The following is a 20,821-nucleotide window of genomic DNA, read 5'->3' as shown; positions in this document are numbered from 1 at the left end:
AAAGCGACTTGGGTAAGTCGAGTATCCTGAGCCCCAAACCACAGGATTGAGGCCTTGTCTGTTCATGGCGGCAACAAGTCATCTGTGCAGTGGTGGCTTGAACCCTTGGGGACTGAGTCTCCCCACCCTTGAAGGGGGCGGGATGGGTGGGGCTGCTGTCAGCCATGGAAACCCCTCCCGGCTCTGGGATTCTGGTGCTGTGCGCTCGAAGACTTCTGCCTGCTTTGTCTGTTTCTAACCCTCCCTGTCCCACAAAGGGGGCAGCCCCAGAGAAGCTCACTGAGCCCCTGCCCAGGCTGGGAGGGAAACTTTTCTGTGGTTCGAGAACCTTCTGAATCAGGCAGGAGCCCTGTGGAAGCGAAAGAGGAAGTGTCCTTGTGTCTACCTCCCTCTGGTGACATCATGCTTCCTTGCTTTGTGCAGAACCTACAGGTCTGCGGCCCGCCCGTCCCCTGGGAGCACCTCACGCAGTTGCTGTTCCGGAAGGGCACATACACAGCCCTGGGCCGGCTCTCCTGGAAACAGGAAATGCTGGTGTGGGGCTGGAGATCCGTTCAGAGGGTTTTCTGGTCTCCTTAGGGGAGGACGGCTCCTTGAGGTCAGTCAGGTCCTGTTCACCAGCACATCCCACGGGGGTGGCCCTCAGTGCAGGGGAGGAGGCCAGCTGGAGGGTCCTGCAGGTGAGTCTGGCAGGCCTCGGAGGGCCCAGGAACCACAGACGGGACAGGTTCCAGCCCCAGCTTTGCATGTAGGAGCCAGGTGACCCCGGGCAAGTTGCTTGCATCTAGTAACAGCGCTTCTCCCCAGGAAGGTGGAAACCGGATGACCCCAAGGGCCCCGTGTGGATCCCGGCACCGCCGGCCAGCTACGCAGCCCTGGGCAGGTCAAGACCTTGATCTCTTCATCTGTCAAATGCAGCTCGAAGCAGTTCAGGCCAGAAAGAAAACTGGGCAGCACGGACTTGAAAGGCCCCCCACAACGGAGCAGGCTCTCGCTGAGCCCACCATGATCACATACGCCTCCACTCTGTGCACGCAGCAGGCACCAGTGAATGAGCGTGCCGGACAACTGTGTGCGATTACACAGTGGTGGAGAAGCAGGCGCCGGGTCAGACACGCACACACTCACCGACCACCCCCCTCTGTGTCCGCTGAGTGCCTACTATGTGCCAGGCCGTGGCAGGGGCTGAAGGTGCCACCACCCACGAGAAGGGCATAGTGTCCTCTCTTGGATCTTACACTCCAGCAGGCGGGGGACATAAAACAAATACAACAATGAAAGCCTTTCAGTCTGTATCAGAAGCCAGGATGCGGGAGAAGAGACCGAGGGAGCTGGAATCTAATGATGAGAGAGGCAGACTGGGGCAGAGCCCCCAACGGGCCCACATGTCATGTCCGGTGTGGCTGGAGAGTGTGCTGAGCGGGAAGAATGGGACAGGAGAGGAGGCAGTGACGAGGCAGGGCCAGATGAGCCAAGGTCTTCCTAGTCAGGGTGGGGAGGCTGAGTTTATTCTAAGTGCACTTGGCAGAAATAGGTGGTTTTCAACCAGGGGAGGGACGTCGGTCTGACATGGCCTCTGCCACTTACTAGCTCTGCACCAGGCTCTCCTTACCCTGTCTGTGCCTCAGTTTCCCCTTCTGTAGAATGGCACCCACACTGCCAACAACTTCAGATGGTTTTGGCTATTCGTGCCTTTACACGGTACCTAGCACGGAGGACGTGCTCAGTAACTGTCAGTGTGGTGGTTTTTAAAACAATGACTGCAAAATCTTGGGCACTCATCCCGCTGAGAGCAGGGCTGTGTGTCCTGTCCCCTCGAGTCTCCGGTTTGGTGAGCGCTCTAGCACTGTGCAGCCGAGGTCACGCAGCACGGCCTCCCGAGGCTGGGTCACGAAAGCCCTTGGACCGTCTGTCTGGTTTCCTTGGACAACTCGTCTCCAGATGTTTCCCCTTGGGATGCTCAGACGTGGCCGCCACGTGGTGAGGAAGCAAGGCCCCACGGTGAGGCCGCACGGCGGGCTCCCGCGGCCTGTCCCAGCTGAGCCCCGTCACCCTGGCATGGGAGTGAAGAAGCCTGCAGGTGGCTGCAGCCTCCAGCTGCTGAATGAGCTCCGTCACAGCTGGGGCCCTGGGTGTCATGGAGCAGAGACAAGCTGTTCCCCTGAGCCCCGTCCAAACTCATGCCCCCAGAATCCGTGAGCCCAGCAGCACAGTGACGAGTTCTGAGGGCTGGGACACAGCCACAGAGGATGGGGAGAGTCCGCCCCTGATGTGACATCAGCCACGCCCGCCTGGCCCACGTTGTCCTCACTCCTCAGGACATCTGCCTGTCTTGTCTTCTCTAGCCCTCACTGTGGTCTCTAACCATAGATAATCTAAACATGTGGTTTGAGAACTTGTTTTTTAAAGATTTAATTAATTAATTAATTTGTTTGAGAGAGAGAGAGAGCTCGCAAGAGAGCACGGATCGGGGGCGGGGCGGAGGGAGAGGGACAAGCAGACTCTCCGCTGAGCAGGGAGCCCGACTCGGGCCTCGATCCCACGACCCTGAGATCACGACCTGAGCCGAAACCACGAGTTAGACGCTTAACCGACGGAGCCACCCAGGCGCCCCAAGAACTTGTTTTTAAAATGGCAGGATTCTTGGCTTCAAATGAAATCTCAGGCAAATCCAAGTGGAACTGGGGTGGTGAGGCCTGAGTGACCCTCCCCCGCCGCCGCCCCCCACCCCCTGGCACGGCGGCCCCTGGGCGGTCTGGGCACTCGGGGCCCCGGGAGCGCAGTCCTCCCTGGTGTGGACAGGAGGGTCTCTCTGTCTGTCCGGAACTAGAACGTGATCAGCAACAGGGGGCGTTACCGCAGCGGCAGCCGCCTTGCTGGCCGACGGCTCGCTGCACGCGTCACACCCAGCCTCTGGTTCGCAGTCTGTCCTCGACGCCCCAGGACACAGAGTGGCCATGTCACCCGCCCCTCCAGTCCTCCGCCCCTGCAAGGAATTGGCCTCAGGGGGCTTTACGTAATTCCATGAAGGGGTATAGAGAGAAGTCAGCCCAGGGCGAAGCGTGCGGGAGCTGCTCAGAAATGACCGACCAGGGGACGTTCGTACGACATCATAGGTGCTTCACAATGATTCAGGGGTCTCAGCTTCCTCGGGAATCAGAACACCTGAGTGCTGCTCTGGCGGCTCCATCCCCCTGGTGTGCCTCAGTTTCCCCACCAGTGAAATGAGGGGCCTGAGCTCAGTGCCTGAAGAGCCCATATGGCACCAGGCTATGGCTCCGGGCCGCACAGACAGGACTTGTTGGGGTCAGGGACGCTGTCCCTGCGGGCCCCTGCTCCGCCACAGCCTGGCACTTCCCTCTCCGGCTCCGGGTTCTTCCTAGGCTGGCGAGGGTGGAAGCACGTGTTCTAGCACCAGGGGGTGTCTGTGACCATCCTGCCTCCTGACTCTGGCCACAGCTGGAGTCATGGGGCCCCCAGCCATGACTCCCGGCAGGCCTGCAGGAGTTCGGGTGGGAAACAGACTCCCATGGGGCCTGGACCAGCAGCCACTCTGGTCTCTCACAGGCCCAAAATCCAAAGAAAGGAGAGGAGGACCTACAAGCAGACACACCCAAAAGTTCTGGGTTTCTTGTTCATTTCTTCTTTGCTTATGCTTCTCTAAACCAGTGATTCTCAACTGGGGAATTCTGTCCCCAGGGGGCATTTGGTAATATCTGGAAACATTTAATGTTCCAACTGGGGGAGGAGGGGTTGCTGGTGTCTCGTGGATAGAGACCGGGGTGCTGCTGAAATCCTGCAATGCATAGGGCAGCCCGACAACAAAGAATTCTCCACCCCAAATTTCAACAGTGTCAAGGTTGAGAAGCCCTGGTCTAAACCAAATCCCATCCACTCTCCAAGCTTCACCTCCTCCAGGAAGCCATCCTTGGTCTGCTGTCCCTGATTATTCCTACTGGCCTTTAATCAGGTTTTCCAGCAATAGTAACCAGCCTCCCCCACGAGGGGAACAGCGTCTACCACCTTAAAAATCACCTTTCTTTGTTCACGTTTGTATCGTAAGATAAAACATCTACAGAGAAACACACATAACCTATGTACAACTTAGTGAAGTGTCATCAACGGGATCCCTTTTAACTGCCGTCCAGGCCAGGAAAGGAAACTGTCGCCCCGCCTCAGCTGCTCGACGGGCCCCGTGACGTCATAGCCTTACCTGCCCTGAAGCAAACGCCGCCCCGTACAGAAATGGCTTTCCTGCAGGCTCTGTCTCCCCTTGTCATCTCCCATTGCCGTCGCTAGACAAGGTGGTTCAACTGCGCCCTTTGGAAATACTAGAGTCTTTCCTTTTCGTTGCCAGTGTGGGAGTAATGAACTGACCTGCTTTCACCCCATGCAGGTGACCAGTCAGGGTCTTTGTTTACTCAGCGTGGACACACGGATGTGGACGTAGTTGAAAGTCTCAATCAGTTGCAAGTACGATGCTTTTTCCAGCTGAACTTGACCATCTTTGGCCAGTGGACATGTCTGCAAGTTTGGACCCAGAGATCTTTTTTTTTTTTTTTTTAAGTTTTATTTATTTATTTGACAGAGATAGAGACAGGCAGCGAGAGAGGGAACACAAGCAGGGGGAGTGGGAGAGGAAGAAGCAGGCTCCTAGCAGAGGAGCCTGATGTGGGGCTCGATCCCAAAGCGCCGGGATCACGCCCTGAGCCGAAGGCAGACACTTAACCGCTGAGCCACCCAGGCGCCCCGGACCCAGAGATCTTTCAATACGACCCTGGTCTGTGGCGGCTTTCTTGCTCTCTGGTGTGTCCAGATGCTCCAGGCTCATCTTGTCTATTTCCTGCTGCAAACCCCGAATCAGCCATTTCTCCAAAAAGCCTTGGTTTATTTCTGTAAGAAACTGCATTTCAAGATCACAGTGTGGACTCCAGGGACGCTCATTTATACTGAGTTAGTCCTTTTTAAAAAAAAAAAAAAGGCTTTTTTGGGGACACCTGGGTGGCGCAGTCGTTAAGCGTCTGCCTTCGGCTGAGGGCGTGATCCTGGCGTTCTGGGATCGAGCCCCACATTGGGCTTCTCCACTAGGAGCCTGCTTCTTCTTCTCCCACTCCCCCTGCTTGTGTTCCCTCTCTCGCTGGCTGTCTCTCTCTGTCAAATAAATAAATAAAATCTTAAAAATAATAATAATGAAAATTTTAAAAATTAGAAGCTTTTTTGGTGGACAGAGCTAGGAAATATACCAATATTTCTTTTAACTATAAAGTGCTTCATGAGTTCAAACTGATACTTCCAACTCAAACTCCAGGCCTCCAGCATTTTGACTTAAAGTCTGTCGCACACCTGCGACCCCTTTCCTTGCACGTTTAGAATTCAGGCTCAAAGAACCTGATAATCACATCACAGTATCTCATAATTACTCATTTGCTCTCTCCCTCATCCCACACTCCACCGGCTTGGAGTAACAATACCAGCGTTACTGCCACAGGGCTGATTCCCGAGACAACCCACCGTCTCGCAGGCTCTCCCCAGTCTCACTCTGGTTTCTATGTCTCTCCTGTGCCTATGCCGTTGGTAGGATCCGCGATCCTGTGCGATCCTGTGCGGTCCTGTGCAATCCTGTGCAGTCCTAGATCCTCACAGACGTCTCTTAGCTTTGGTCCTAGAGCCAATCTTCCTTCCAGACTTTCCCTGGTTGCTCATTCTCCAGATGGTTGTTTGGGACCCTCAGACCCTGGCGGGAGCAGTCCCTGACTCCCCGCAGCCCGTGCCCGCGCACCTCTCCTGCCGGAAGGTCTGGTTTGCTGGAGGCTCGGTACTGGGCTCACATTTACTTTGCTGGGTATCTTACACATGCTTCTCCACTTTCCTCTGGCAGGAAGCATTGCCATTGGAAAGTCTGAAAACAATCGAATTTTCATCCCTGTAAGTCCCTCACTCTTTTTACCTAAATTCCTGAGGGATTTTCCTCCTTTTTCTTTAAAGGATTTTACTAGAATGTGTTTGTATTCTCAAATACACGGTGTGCTCTTGATACGTAGTTCCAGCTCCGATTTCAGGGAAGTTGTCTGGAATTGCAGTGCTAGCGTTTGTCCATTCCTCGTCCGTGACCGCCTCGTGCAGGGGCTCCTGCTACCTCTGTGTTGGGTCTTCTTTGCCAACGGACCTCTGGTAGGCGAGGGTCAGCTTTCTCTGGAATGCTTTTTACCTGCGCCTTTGTTTCTTTTTGGATTTTAAGAGCGTTCCTCCTAGTCACTGTTTTGTTTCTCGCAAGGCTTTATCTACCGTGCTCTTTCTATTTTAGTCTTTATTTCCACAGTTGTTTATTCCTTTGTTTTGAATCTTTCCTGAATTTTGGTGCCTCCTATCCTGGGTTTTCTATCTCCGGTCTACACTGCTCTTTTCCTGGCTTTTACTGTGTCCTTAACATCTGTCAGCTCACCTTGGAATGAAGAGCAGGTTACTTTTCTCCTTTTTCATTTCACGTGGATCATTTTTGGTCCTGAAAACGGTAGGTCACAACTTTGGTCTGGTTTGTGGTGTGTCTTTCTGGACTGCTTTCTTTGTCTACCTGGGGTATTATTCTGCCTTTTATTCTCTCTTTTTACATAAGAACATCATTATGGAATTTTAATCTCAGTGCTTTTCTGTTGCTCACATTTGGGTGAGATTAGTTGGTTTCTGAGCTTTTAGGTGCTATGGTCTGGGACTGCTTCTCTAACTCTCTGAGCCTGCGTCTGCCTGCATCGGGCAAGACACATGGCTCGGTGTCTCACATTCGGGGCTCCCTGGTCATTCTGAGGGTTCACGAGGCTCGGCCCCCACACCTCCTGCAGCCCTTGTGCTCACCTGCTTTGGGACAGTGAGACTCCTGCAGCCAGCGGCTGTCCTCTGAGGCTGTGCACGCTGCTGGCGGGGTCCTGGGGCCGCTTGAGGGCTGTCCTGTTGTCAGGCCGCCCAGCTGCATCCTTCTTTTCCACCCATATGGATGTAGGGTCCTTTGGGGGCCAAGCCCCTACTCTGAGGCCCATCCTCTGACGGGTGGAGTGACGGAACTCCAGATGGGTTTAGGGAAACTGAGATCAGAGGGACCTGAGCTCCCTTTTCTGGGGAGAACCTGAACACTGTCAGCTTATCTCCACTTACTTCTATTTTGGGGGTCATGGGGACATCTTTATCTGAGTCTTGTCATAAATGCTGTTCTTTGATTTTGCTCTCCAATTGTTCTTTTTTTTTTTTTTTTTAACATGGGGATTCAGGGGTATTTACAGCTAGGCTGCCCTCCAAACTGCCATCACCTGGAGCCTTCACAAGCCCTTCCATTCCTATGCCTGTTCCATTTGCTCCTCCCGGTAACCCGGAGCAGCATGCCATGTGACCGGCCCCGAGGGGGAAGCAACCTGGCCAAGGGCCCTCACCTGACCTGTGGCCAGCTGGGATTTGTCTCGGGAGATGACATCGTGGGCCGTGACAGCACCTGGCACCGCACCTGACAGCTAGTGAGCCACCCGGCATCCCTCACTTGCTGAGCACCTACCATGTGCCACACCCCGCGTGAGGATGGGGGTGGGGAGGGCAACTCACCTCTGGGCAGCCCAGACTGTGGCCCCCACCACCTGCTGATTCTCCACCCAGACACCTCGCCGACCAGCCACTGCCCCTAGCGGGACCTCACCGCTGCTCCCTGGACGACAGAATATTGTGTGGTCTCTACCTTCACCCCATACCCGTTCAGTGTCCATACAGCCAGAGCCCTCTGGGGCTCCCTGCTCCCGAAGGACCCGGACCAGCCCCCTGGTGGGGCGTTCTGGACCATCTTGGCCTTCCTCATGTCTGTCTCTCTGGCCACATCCGAGCAGTGCTGTGTGCGGGCTGATACTCATGAGCTGCTAACCGCTCAGGGTTTCCCCTAGACTTCCTGCCACCTGCAGCACTTCCCGGATCTGGCCGCGGCCTGGAGGAGAGTTCCAAGCTCCCGGCCCGGGGAAGGGCTGACGGAGCAGTTCACAGAGAACGAGAGAGCCGGCTGCAGGCCGCCGCGCACCTCCGTGCTCCGCGCTCCGCAGAAACACATGGGTGAGAGGCACCTGCCTGCCCCCGGCCCGGCCTGCCTCCCACAGTGCAGGCCAGCCAGCTTCCGTCCCCGGCTGAGTCCCCTGTGACAGTGAGGTGGGGATGAGGAAACCCCGGAGAATGCGGGGAAACTGAGGACAGAGGGGATTGGAGCCCTGGCCTGCACCTTCACACTGGGCTGAGGCAGCCTCACGGACATCTCTGCACCTCAGAGTGTGACAGAGTGTGGGTCCCCATGGGCGCGGCAGTGGGCGCCCCACAGAGGCCTTGCTGTTGAGCACAGAGCACGCGGCCATTCTCTGCGTAGACCAACACCCAAAGGTGACAGAAATGGGGCCACTTCAGCCACGTCAGGGCAGGTAGGTGAGGACTCAGAGGGTCAGAGACCCCACATCCAGGCCCCCACCCCCGGGAGCCCAGGACAGAGGGGCAGCGCTAGGGGACCAAGAATATGCCCACAGCTGGGAGCCAGCTGGCCACAAACCCATGTGGCACTGAGCCCGCCCCAGAGCCACGTGCCACATTTGGCACATGGTAGGAGCTGATCAGTGTTTGCAAAGCTGGAAATCCCACGAACACAAACAGAAGGGTACTCTGTCTCACAGATGAAGAAGCTGAGGGACTTGCACGGGTGACCCAGCAAGACTGGCAAAGCTAGGGTCTGACCTGGGGTTCTCTGAGCCCAGAGCCCTGGCTCCCAGCTGGTCCACATGTGGCAACATGGTCTGGACAGGCCACAGGGGCCCTGAGGCCAAGAGAAAGTGCCAGGTGCTGCCAGGGAGGGTACCTGTCCGGCCGGGGAGTCCCAGGCCCTTGCTGCGGTGGAATTGAGGCCTGGGTGAGTGCGGCCTGGCTCGGCAACCCAGAGTTTTCGGGAGGGAAGGACACCGCCTGCCCCCTGCAGCACTACAGGCCTTCCCTCCTGCCCAGCCCCTCCACATGCCGAGCTGTGCTGGGAAGAGGAAGAGTGTCTCAAACCAGTTCCCCAGGGTCTGGCCTGGCCCTGGGCCCCAGCTGTCCACCCTCCTGAGTCAGCTCTGACTTCCTGATGGACAGGAGCTGGGCCGGGGGCTACCTGGGCCCCGCGCCCTCTACATCCGAGCCCTGGCAGGCTGCCCGGGGCTGCGCCCGCATCCTCGAGCATGGACTGCATGCGCGCTGCGTGGCGGGTGCCAGTCTGGGTGGGGTGGGTGCAGCCAGAGCAAAGCTGAGGGGCCGCCTGGGAGTCAGAGGCCACGGGGCTCCGCGCGGAGACGCGTTATTGTCTGCGGAGGAGAGTCTCAGGTGCCGGACAGGACGGTATCTTCCCAGGGCCCCCCAGCCAGCACACCGCTGCCCTGGACTACGTGCTTGTGTCACCCCAAATTCGTGGTGACACCCTAACCCGCACTGGGGCAGTATTAGGAGGTGGGGCGTTAGGAGATGGTTAGGTCGTGAGGGCGGAGCCGGCCTCGCTCCACCATGTGGGGGCACAGTGAGAAGACTGAACCAGGAGGAGCCCCCCAGGAGCTCCCCCCAGCCGGCTCCCTGCTCTCAGGCCCCTGCCTCCAGACTGAGGATAAGTGTCTGTGGTGCCCGTTACAGTAGCCCGAGCTGACCGAGCGGGGGCCGAGCCCGGCTGTGAGTCCAGGAAACCTGAACCCCAAGTTCATGACAAACACGTGAAATAAATAGTATGTTAGGTGAGGATACATGCAGGCAGCAAAGTAAAGCAGCAGGGGTGGAGTGTGTGTGTGTGTGCGTGCTTGTTCCCGTCTCCGTGTATAGATGTGCGTATCGCTGCGTGTGTGCATGTACACACACGTGTCTGCCTGTGTGTGTGCACATCTGTACCTGAGTGTGCAGCACGTGTGTCACTGTGCATATGTGCACGCACGCGTCTGCATGAGTGTGTCTGTGTGCATGCATGTGTGTGCACGTCTGTATCTAGGTGTGCAGGCACGTGTGTCACTGTGCATATGTGCACACACGCGTCTGCATGAGTGTGTGCGTGTGCGTACCCGGGCATGCTGGGGGAGGTGGGCCGGTCTTCTCATGGCTGGAACCTGCCCTGCGGTGGAAGCTCCCACTTGACCTTGCTTGTTCCTGGGGTCTGTCCCAGGCACGTGGGGCAGCTCTGTCTCCTGTCTTTACTCCCTCTCTGCACCCGGGCCTGGCTGGGGGCTGACCCACGCAGACCTCGCCCGCTCTCCATCAGCCTGGGGCTGGAGGGGGGGCAGCTCGGCCCCGGCAGCGAGGGAAGTGGTGAGGACGAGGCCAGCAGCACTGAGCCTCCGTGGAGCACCTGCTGCCCGCTGGGCACCGTGCCGGGGCCTTAGCGGCATCGCCCTGAACCCTCCCGAACCGGGAAACCTCATCATGCCCACGTGAGGGCTGAGGATTCCAAGGCCAGCAGAAGTAGCATTTCATGCCCAGGGTCCCAGAGAACAGGCTCCCCACACCGGAGTCCCCTGCCACCAGACCTGGAGGTGGCTCGCCCAAGGGCATACGGGCCTGGAAGCCAGTCTCCTTTCTGCTGCAGCCCAGGCAGATGGGCCCAGAGATGGAGCATTCATTCATTCATCCATCATTCATTCTCCATGACAAGGTGGCCAGCGGTGCACCGTGAGCCCCGAGGACTGGCTAACCCAGAGGCAGGAGACACGCTCCGCTCCAGCTCTGCTTCTGCATCCGAGAAGTGAGGGTCCTAACACCTCCCTCATGGCGAGATCAGGGCTGGCGTCCTGCCAAGTGCACAGGCTGCCTCCTGAGATGCCCCTCCCCTCCTGCCCTCAGTGTCGCAGGGGAGCTCTGGTCTGAGGGGCCAGCAGTCTGCCCCGTGGGAGGACGAGGGGCTCCTCCAGAGCGAGCCCAGCCGCGAGAGTGTGCCCCACAGGAGGGCACGGCGGGGAAGACCCCAGGGTGGGGAGCCAGGGCCCCGTCACCTCCACGCCGCAGACTCACCCCAGCAGCTGGGCCATCGCTCCGGCGACACAGGGTTGCACCTGGAAGGGCTTGGCAGGGAAATCTGTGATGTGGAATGCCCTGCATACCCGTCTAAATGGCACGTGTGGGAGCGGCCTGGAGGCACACTGTTTGAGATACCGCGGTGTAGACAGCCACGCCATGACACGCTTTGTTTTCTTTAAAGACTGATTTATTAGGGCTCCTGGGTGTCTCAGTCAGTTAAACATTCAACTCCTGATTTTGGCTCAGGCTCTGATCCCAGGGTCATGAGAGGGAGCCCTGTGTTAGGCTCAGCAGGGAGTCTGCTTGGGATTCTCCCTCTCTCCCTCTTCCACGGCCCCTCCCCCATAAAATAAATAAATAAATCTTTAAAAATAAATAAATAAATAATTTTAAAAAGAGAAGATATTCTTCTATTTTAAAAAAGATTTTGATTTATCTGTTTGAGAGAGAGAGAGTGTGAGAGCGCCCGGCAAGGGGAGGGGCAGAGGGAGGGAGAGAATCTCGAGCAGACTCCCTGCTCAGCGACGGGCCCGAGGCGATGCTCCATCCCACGACCCTGAGGTCATGAGACCTGAGAGGAAACCAAGAGTCAGTTGCTCCGCAGACTGAGCTGCCCGGCGCCCCAGCCGTGACATGCTGGGGGCGGGGCACAGATGAGAGGTACTGAGGTACTGAGGCGGCCCTCTCTGTAAATGCACGTCTCTGTTTGGTTCATTTTTGTACCCTGGGCACATAGTAGGTGCTCAGTAAATCTCTGCTCAATGAACAGATCAACAAAGGACGGGCGCTGCTGAATGGTCGTGGGATGACAGGTGGTTTTTCTTTCTTTTTGCCTATTTTTACATTTTTTTGGCAATAATTACATAGAATTTTTAATGTGAGAAAAAAAGAACCGCAGAGATTTCAAAACCTCGTCACTGCACATCTGGTGTGGCCACAAGGAAGTGAAGGGGCTTTGGGGCAACAGCAGCTCTGTGAGGCCCCAAGGGTCACAACGGCCAACGTGACATCTGCATGTGGCTGAGACGCACAGAGGGTCTGGAAGGAACCAAGCCATGGGAGCTGGGGGGCTTTTCTTCCCTCGCTCATGCCCCCTGCTTATCACACTGCTGGGGTAATGGGTCTATTCCAGGAAGGGACACAGGACTGCGGGGCACGAGGGACACGGCTCCAGAGCCTCTCACTTCACTCCAGGGGCCTCGGTTTTCCCACCCGTGAAATGGGCTGACGACAGAGCCCTCGGCCAGTGTGAGAAGTGACTGCTGCCGTCCCAGGGCTTGGCCCCCACCGTGTCATCAGGCGCGCTTCATTTCCTTCCCTTTTCCTGCCCTGCTGTTCCCAGGGTTAAGCAAGACGTTGCCCATACACGTTACTGCCGGTGGCAGAGGCGCGGGAGAAGGGCCCATTCCCGCATCACTGAGGCTGGCCCGGGGAGAAGGAGGACAGGAGGGTCCTGGGCAAGGAGCGGGGCTGAGCCCACAGCCCAGGGCTGGGTCTCAGCTCGGCCACTCAGCAGTGGGCACAGCACCCCTCTGTGAAGGGGGCACGGCGGGGCCCACCTGTCAGGGCTCTTGAGATGGCTCGCTCTTCCGGTGGGTACCCCCCCCCCGTGCCCAGAAGACCCTCTGTCCCCACCCTCCTGTGCAACCCTGGCTCAGCCGCCAGCCTGTCTCTGCCGCCCGCCCTTCTCCTGCATCCACTCTCCAGCAGGCCCGGGGCTGGCCTAGAGCACAGCTGGGCCTTTGCTCTTCTCCCTCAAAGCCCAAACTCAAGGAGCTTGACTCACGGTACTGACTGGTCTGCTTCCTTGTGGTTTGGGAGGAAAGGAACATGTGAGACACAACATCGGAGCCTTGGGGCCCATCTCTCTGCTCAACGACCCTGTGCCGGTCCCGCTGCTCGTGGCCCCGCGTAAGCGCTGGTGGGCCCACTGTGTGTGGGACTTCGGTGGGACCGCAGGGAGCACTGGGGAAGCCCAAGGAGCCACGGCCCGCTTCCGTGGAGGATCAGGGAATGTGCACCTGCCCAGTGCCACAGAAACTGTGCGGTTTGTGCGGGGTCATTTGCCAGGATGTGTTCCACAGCAGGGTGGGGGCGGGGCCTGCAGGTCCCTGGATCGAACCAGTCCTGATGCCAACCCACATCTCCTATGCCCCACCCCACGCCAGCCACACTGGGGTGGGTGAACAGCTCCGGGCAGGCGCCCACTCAGGGTGTCACCTGCCGGCCCCTCGCCTGGGCCCGGGATACATCCCACCTGCGTCCTCCCCAAGGCTTCTCCCCAGGTGGGAGGCCCTTGGGGGCAGCTCCACGCTTGAGCAGTCATGCCCGTGCAGCCACCCCTAACCACTCAGCCAGGGGAGAAGCCAGTGGGTAAATGCTGCCCCAAAGACAGTTCTGAGATCCCTCCACAGGCTCCCCGGGAGCTGACACAGGATGGACCCCGGGTGCCCCGGCCGAGCCCAACATGACACCTGCGCCTCAGTTCCTCCTCTGACCCTGCTCCCTGAGGTCAGACTGCGGGCTCTGCAGAGTGGCCACCCCTGAACCGGTTACTCCTGGCTCCTGGGTTCAGAGCCACCCTTCTGATCCACTTGCAATCAGAAGGAAGGAGGACGGCAGTCTCCTGTTCAGAGCAGGGGCACGAGGGGGGCCTCCTGCCGGACAGCGGCTCAGGGACGGCTTTCTCAGAACGGGGGGACCCTGGAAGGAAAAGGCCATCAAACGTGTGTGCCAGCCGGCTCTGCTGGGGAACAGAGTCCCCCACAGTGAACACCCATCCTCCCTCCGAGGGCCTGGGATCCGGGACTGAGCCGCCGGCTGCTTCTGCCCCAGGTCTCTCACCTGGAGTCTGGACCGGGCTGACGTGCCCTCGGCCACGCTGTCGCACTCACGCGGCTGTCCTCCCCACGCGGGTCTCTCCACACGCGCCCGAGCGTCCCCACGGCCCGGCGCGCCTCCCCTGCAGCAGCGGTCCGGGGCCAAGACGGAGGCCACGCCGCTGGCTTCCGCCGCCCCCGTGGGTCACGTGGGTCAGCCCGCCCCCGACGGGAGGCCACTTCACGATGTGAGTCCCAGGGAGCGGGCTCACTGGAGGTCAGCGTGGAGGCTGGCTGCCCCTGCATAAGAGTAAAAGCTCTGTGACCCGGGTGTCTGAACCGAACCAGCTGATTTGGACACAATGTTACATTTCCCCGTATAAACACCAGAACTAAGTCCCTGCGAGCTCCTTCCTTCGCCCCCTGATCTGCTGCTTCTCGGTTGACACGTCTGGGCAAGGACGGAGAGCATCTAGGACTGGCCTGGTGTTCGCTGGGCCCATGAGAGGGTCCCTCGGTCCCCCCAAAGCCCCCGGTCTCCAGGCCCTGGGCTGGGGGAGGCTGAGCAAAGAGGCGTGACGTTCAGGCACATGGTCAGTAAGAGGTGGGGTGGGGATTTGGACTAGGCTGGCCAGAGCCCAGCCATACGCTGCCCAGGGGAGGGGACAATCTGCAAATAGGGTTGACCCTGGGTCCCACCCCAAGTGTTCGTGTGCCATAGGGCCCCATGCCCCAGCCTCCCACCACCAAGCCCTTTTGGGGCCCTTCCCGCCCCCCCCCCCCCCCGGCCACTGGCTCATGAGCTCCTGTGCCTTGCAGCTTGGCTCTGCCCCACATGCTGTGACCTCCTTTGTCCTTCCCAGACACTGCAGCCCAGCCCAGGCCATTTGGCCTGACCCAGTCAGTCCCCTCCAGGGGATGGAGTCTGGAGACTGCCTTTGGCCCCACTAGGGCCAGAGACCCACGGTCTGGAAGCCCTCAGCACTGCTCCCAGCAGGTCCTATCTATTCCGTGTGCACCTACTGTGTGTCAGATGCTGCGCTGGGCCCTGTGACAAGCGACGCCTCGTGCCTGCTCTCAGGGAAGTTACGGGCAGCAGAGGGGACAGGCAGAAAACCAGCGAATGCCTGGATACATTGGGCTCCTTGTTATAAGTGCCTCCTGGCTGGTCACTGGATTCTGTAAGGGGGCTGCGGGGGCGGGGGTGGGGGAGGGGCTTTCCAAGGAGGTGACATTCAGGCTGAGATAGGAAGAACACCAAGGAGTCGCTGAGGCACATAGCAAGGGGAACAGAGCTCTAGCGAGGAGACAGCAGTGCAAAGGCCCTGAGGTTGGAACACTTGGCACAGTGGAGGGACTGGGAGAGGCCAACCAGGTAGGCACCCCCGCCCCGACCTCGCCTCTCTGACCCCAGCCTGTGTAGGAAAAAAGAGATAATAAACCTAGTCCTGGGAACTGAGGATGACGAGGGTGGAACGTCTGTGTGCTCCGTGACTAGCGCTAGTATTAACGACAGTGCAGGGGCACCCAGGAGGCTCAGTCAGTTAAGCGTCTGCCTTTGGCTCAGGTCATGATCTCAGCGTCCTGGGATCCAGCCCCACATGGGGCTCTCTGCTCAGCGGGGAGCCTGCTTCTCCCTCTGCCTGCTGCTCTCCCTGTTTGTGCTCTCTCCCTCTCTCCCTCTGACAAATAAATAAATAAAATCTTAAACAAAACAAAACAGTGTAGACAGGCAGTGGGGTGGCAGGGGCAGCGCGGGTCCTGGAAGGAGGGGCCGAGATGGGGTCTTGCAGCTGACCCTTCCCTGCCTGTGACTTGGGGCCGGGTTCCACGGTCAGATGAAGTTGTATGCTCAGGAACAATGCCCCCGGGGGCCAAGCATCTATTTTGTGCGATCCAGACACAGCCCCCGTGTGCCAGGAAAGTGGGGCTCAGAGGTGGGTGCGGGAGTGGGCCCTGGGTCTGGGCTTCCACAGGCTGTCCTCACCCAGGCCACCCCATCCCTGCACAGGAGCAAAAGAGAGTGTCTCAGGGACCCGGAAGCTGTCCCACCAACCACAGGACAGCTGTGGGCCTAGAGGCTGAACAGCAGACATGGATGGTGGGGGAGCTGTTGTCACATCATCCCTGAAAGGTAAGCCTGGACCAGGGGAGGGCCATCTGTGCAGGAGGAGCTGTGTGTGGGGAGGGTGGGGACACCTGCTTAGAAGCTGGGGTGCTCCCCTCCTCCCTAAATGAACTAGGCCCAGAAAGGGTCTGGAGGACAGAAGCTGGACCCTTGAGGCCCCACTGTGTGCTGGGCTGTGTCTCTGCCCAGCTCCATGCTCAGCTCCATGCTCAGCTCCATTGGGCTTCCATCCTGCTTCTGTCCTGGCCTCCTTCTGGTTTCCAAAGCTTCCAGGAAAGGGCAGGAGGAGGGAAGTGGTGGGATGGGCCTGGAACTGCCTGTTCTCTGAGTTCCACTGGGACAACCCAGAAACTGGGGCAGGGAGGCCCAGACAGAAAGGAAAAAGAGGGGAGGGGAAGGGAGGGGAGGGAAAGCAGGGGAGAAGGAGAGGAGGAAGGGAGGGGAGAGTGGGAGGGGAGAGGAGAGGAGAGGGGGAGCAAAAGGGAGGGAGAGGGAGGGGGGAGAGGGGAGAGAAGGCCAGGAGAAGGGGAGGAGAGGGAGGAGAAAGAGGGGTGGAAGGGAGGGGAGAGGAGCCCAGAGAGGGGGAAGGGAGACCTGGCATCCTGGAAGATGCTGTTTGCACACTCGCTAGGGGGAGTGTCTGGCGTGAATGGCGGCCAGGAGGGGTCAGTGTGGGTGTGTGGAGCAGAGCATGTGAGCAGGAGGGTGGAAGAATAAGTGTGTGCTTGTGAGTGAGAGCAAGCGAGGGTCTGTGTGAGTGTGTGTGCAGGTGTGAGGGGTGCTGTGGTGACAGCCAACAGAGCCCAGGAGGCCCAGGGACCAGGAAGGCCCCCCCCACCCTGTGTAGGACTTTCCCAAGGCTCTGCCCTCAGCCCAGGAGCTGGGCCCCCCACTCCTGCGTCATCCCCATTCCCCTGGGACAGAGAGGGCCTGTCCCACCTTGGAGGGGACACCCCCACGGGCCCAATGCTGAAGTCACCCCCTGCAGCCCCCTGCAGAGCATCACCCGTTTCACTGACGAGGGCGACTGAGGCCCTGGCAGGGTGCGGCTGAGACGGGAGGTTCACCCCATCGCCCACCTCCTGCCCGGTGGCAGTGAGGGAGCCACGGGGCCGGGCCGCAGCAAGCCCAGGAAGGCCCAGGGTCGCTGGGCAGGACTTTCTGCAGGCACTGGGTCCTAGGAGGAGCCTGGAGGGATAGCAGGACCCTCGGCCATGGCAGGCAAACACAGGGACATGACCTTGTCCTGCATGCATGCACGTGTGTGTGTGTAAGTGTGGCTGGGGGGGAGAGTGGGGAACAGGGACCCTCATCTCCTGGCTCAGTCCCATCTTCCTTTTGCTGGTTCTCCCCCAGCACTGACCCACCATCCCCTGAAACCCCGCCCCACCCTACCCTCTGGGATCCCCGTGGGAGTGCTCCTCCCCAGGACCTTGGCTTCACCCCTGCCAGCTCCCCCACCCCGGCTGCCCAACAGGTTGGAGGGGGTTGAAGTGTCCCCCCAAAATTCATGATCCCCCAGAACCTCGGAATGTGGCCTTATTCGGGAAAAGCATGTTTGCAGATGGCATTAGTTAACACGAGGTCATGTGGGAGCAGGGCGGTCCCTACTTCTAGGGACTGGTGTCCTTGTAGGAGGAAGGGGGACTCACAGAGACACGGGAGGAGGCCACATGGAGACTGAGGCAGAGACGGAGGGGTGCGGCCACAAGCCAGGGAGGCCTGGGGGCCCCAAAGCTGGACGAAGCAGGAAGCATGCTCCCCCAGAGCCTCACAGGGACCCGCCTCGGGGACACCTTGACTTCAGAGCCTCCAGACCCTGGGAGGGTATTTCCTGTTTTCTAAGCCACTTGGTGGTCATTTGTGGTGCAGCCCCAGGACCCAGACACAGGGCTGCCCCCTCCTTCCCTGTCGCCTCCTCACTTCCACCGAGTTCTGGAAAGAGCAAAGCCCCAGTACCTCGGCAGAGGAGGGTTTGTGCAGTGGGGCGGCCCCAGACCCCCACTCAGACCCCCAGCTACAGGTGGCCGCCACCACCCCGGCTTCCCACTCGTGGCGCAGCCCCGGTGTCCCCTGGGTGCTCCAGGGCAGAGACTGAGGCTGGGGAGGGCCACGAGCTCCGGGAGAGGTGCAGGCCACCTCTGATGGGCCACTGGGCTGCAGGACTCCCCGATGGCCTTGCATAACGGAAAGGGACCACGGAATGCTTACGGGCTCCCTCCCTTACCGCACAGACTTGCCCCACAATCCTGCCTGGGCATCTGCTCCCTGGGGGGCCCTGTTCAGTGCTGCCAACACTGCATCGCTCTCCCCACACTGCAGACGCCAAAACCGAGGCTAGAGCAGAGCGGCCTCTCCTGGCCTGCACCCCAGCCTACCCCCTCCGCTAAGCAGCTCTGGGGCAGGCAGTTCCCCCCAGCTGTGGGCCTGGTTGCCATGGCTTCGGAGGAGAAGAAAGAGGAGAGGATTCCTGAGCTGCATCCAGAAAGACAGGCTCGCCCCCCCCCCCCGCCCCTCCTTCCTCACTCCCTTTCTCTGACGTCAAAGTGGCCCTTTGTGTAGCCAGAGGCCCGTGCCACTTCCTCCCCTACGGCCATGGCCGGGAGCAAAGGAGGTCAGAGAGCCCAAGGGGCCAGGAAATGAGTCAGGGGACCCCAGCCTGGCCAAGACTTCCTAGAGTGAGGGCTCCAGACCCTCCTTCCCACAGGGAAGGGCCTCCAGCAGCTCTCCTACTAGCCGCTGCTCTCTTGCCTCTGTGCCTTCGGCTATGCAGTTCCCTCCATGTGGGCAGCCCTTCCTCACCCCTCACGTCCAGCCCCACTGGGAAACGTCCCCCTGCATTCTGCACCTGCCTCCATCCCTGCGTCTTCATGGGGCTCTGAGGTCTCCTTTCCACCCGGTGTTCCCAGGGCCGGGATAGGCTGCTGCTCAGTAAATGAGTAGATGTTGCTTCATTGTTGCAATGTCCCCTTCCAGATGAAGAAGGGAAGGAAGGAGGGAGCTGATGAGATGTCAGTCCCCCTGGTTATCCTCCCCCATTCGCACTGGACCCAGCACGTGGGTCCGGCTGTCCTCGTGCTTCCCAGCACAGATCTCCACCCTTTGTGGTCTGTCAGCTTCCTGGCCTATGAGAGTCTCCTTCCTGGGGGAGTGGGTGCTCTCTCCACACCACACAAGAGTGGGTGCTCAGAGAATGTGTGGGAAGGAAGGAAGGAGGGAAGGAGGGAGGGAGAGAGAGAGGGAGGGAGAGAGGGAGAGAAGGAGGGAGGAAGGAGAGAAGGAAGGAAGGAAGGAAGGAAGGAAGGAAGGAAGGAAGGAAGGAAGGAAGGGAGGGAGGGAGGGAGGGAGGGAGGAAGGAGGGAGGGAGGGAGGAAGGAAGAGAGGGAGGGAGGGAGGGCTGGAAGGAGAAGGAGGAAGGAAGGGAGGCAGGCGGGCGGGAGGAAGGGACCCCAGGTTCTGGTCGGGTTCAGGAGTCTCACCCAACCCGTCCAGGACCAGGAGCTCCGGCAGCCCTGCCTCTGAGCCAGCCTCAGGGTAAGCAGGAGGTGGCAGGAAGGATGAACATTCGTCCAGGTCTCGGCAGCCCCCACAACGACGCGGGCAGCTAGGTTGAGGGGCTAGAGATGAGGGCACAGGGTCAGGGGGCACGGCTGCCGGCCGCAGGCAGACTGACCGACACCAGCCACCAGGAGCAGGTTATGCTCAGAAGCGCTCACCTGGGGGGCTGGCTGACAGCAGGCGGGCACGCGGCGGAGGGCCCTGAGCGGTCCCCTTGAGGGCGAGTCCTGCACGCTGGGCTCCAGGCCCAAGGTGGGGAGAAACCAGTCCAACTTTCCACTGAAAATAAATACCCCAGCAGGCCTCTGTGGGTAGGGAGGAGGGCTGGCTGTGTGAATGGCTTGCTTTGCACACTTCCATGATTATCTGAATTTTTACCAAGAGCATAGATTATATACATATTTGTTGAAGAAAAGAAAATAAATATCTGATGCCTTCCCTGGAAACTTCTACACTGCTGGGCAGTTGTGACAAAGCCCCAGAAGATCTGTCTTCCCTGGCCCTCAACCCACCTGGGGAACATGTCCTATGGGCTAGACCCCTCACCCAAAGGTGGCCATGCATTTTTTATCAATTTGCTTCTTCATTCCTTCACTACTCTGTGTCAGGCCCATGTCCCCTGAAAGCTGCCAGTCTAACAGGGAGACAGGTACGAGGACCACATACCCACCATGCCACCGAAGAATGTGGTGTAGAAGTATAGCTGTGGGAGTAGTCAAGGAGGGCTTCACAGAGGAGGTGACCTTTGAATGGGGCCTTGAAGAGCGAGTAAGAGTTTGTCAGAAGGAAAGCGGGTAGGGGAAGGACGTTCCAGGCAGCAAGGAGAGTGTGAGCTCCAATGTGGATGTGATCGAGGTGCCAGGAGGAGTCTGGGGCAAAAGGGACACAAGTGTGGGGCAGGGTGGTTAGCAAGAGATCAGGCTGGATGGGTGTGGAAACCAAAATCACAAAATGCCTAGATGCCGGGCAAGGGGCTTGCAGATTTTCCTTTGGGCCAATGACTGTGAACTTGCTCACCAAGGACACAGCTTTGGGTTTTGGGTAATTTATTTTTTTTTCTAAGATTTATTTATTTATTTGTCGGAGGGAAAGAGAGCACAAGCAGGGGGAGCAGCAGGCAGAGGCAGAGGGAGAGGCAGGCTCCCTGTGGAGCAAGGAGCCTGCTGTGGGACTCGATCCCAGGACTTTGGGATCGTGACCTGAGCCGAAGGCAGACGTTTAGCCGGCTGGGCCACCCAGGCGCCCCTGGGCTCTGGATTCTGACCCACAGGCCACGGTGGGAAGTTCCCAGCTG

The sequence above is a fragment of the Ursus americanus genome, unplaced genomic scaffold (assembly GCF_024610735.1).
Source record: "Ursus americanus isolate L20-20 unplaced genomic scaffold, mUrsAme1.1.p SCAF_68, whole genome shotgun sequence".
NCBI classification, from domain to species: Eukaryota; Metazoa; Chordata; class Mammalia; order Carnivora; family Ursidae; genus Ursus; species Ursus americanus.
This window is presented reverse-complemented; position numbering follows the sequence as displayed.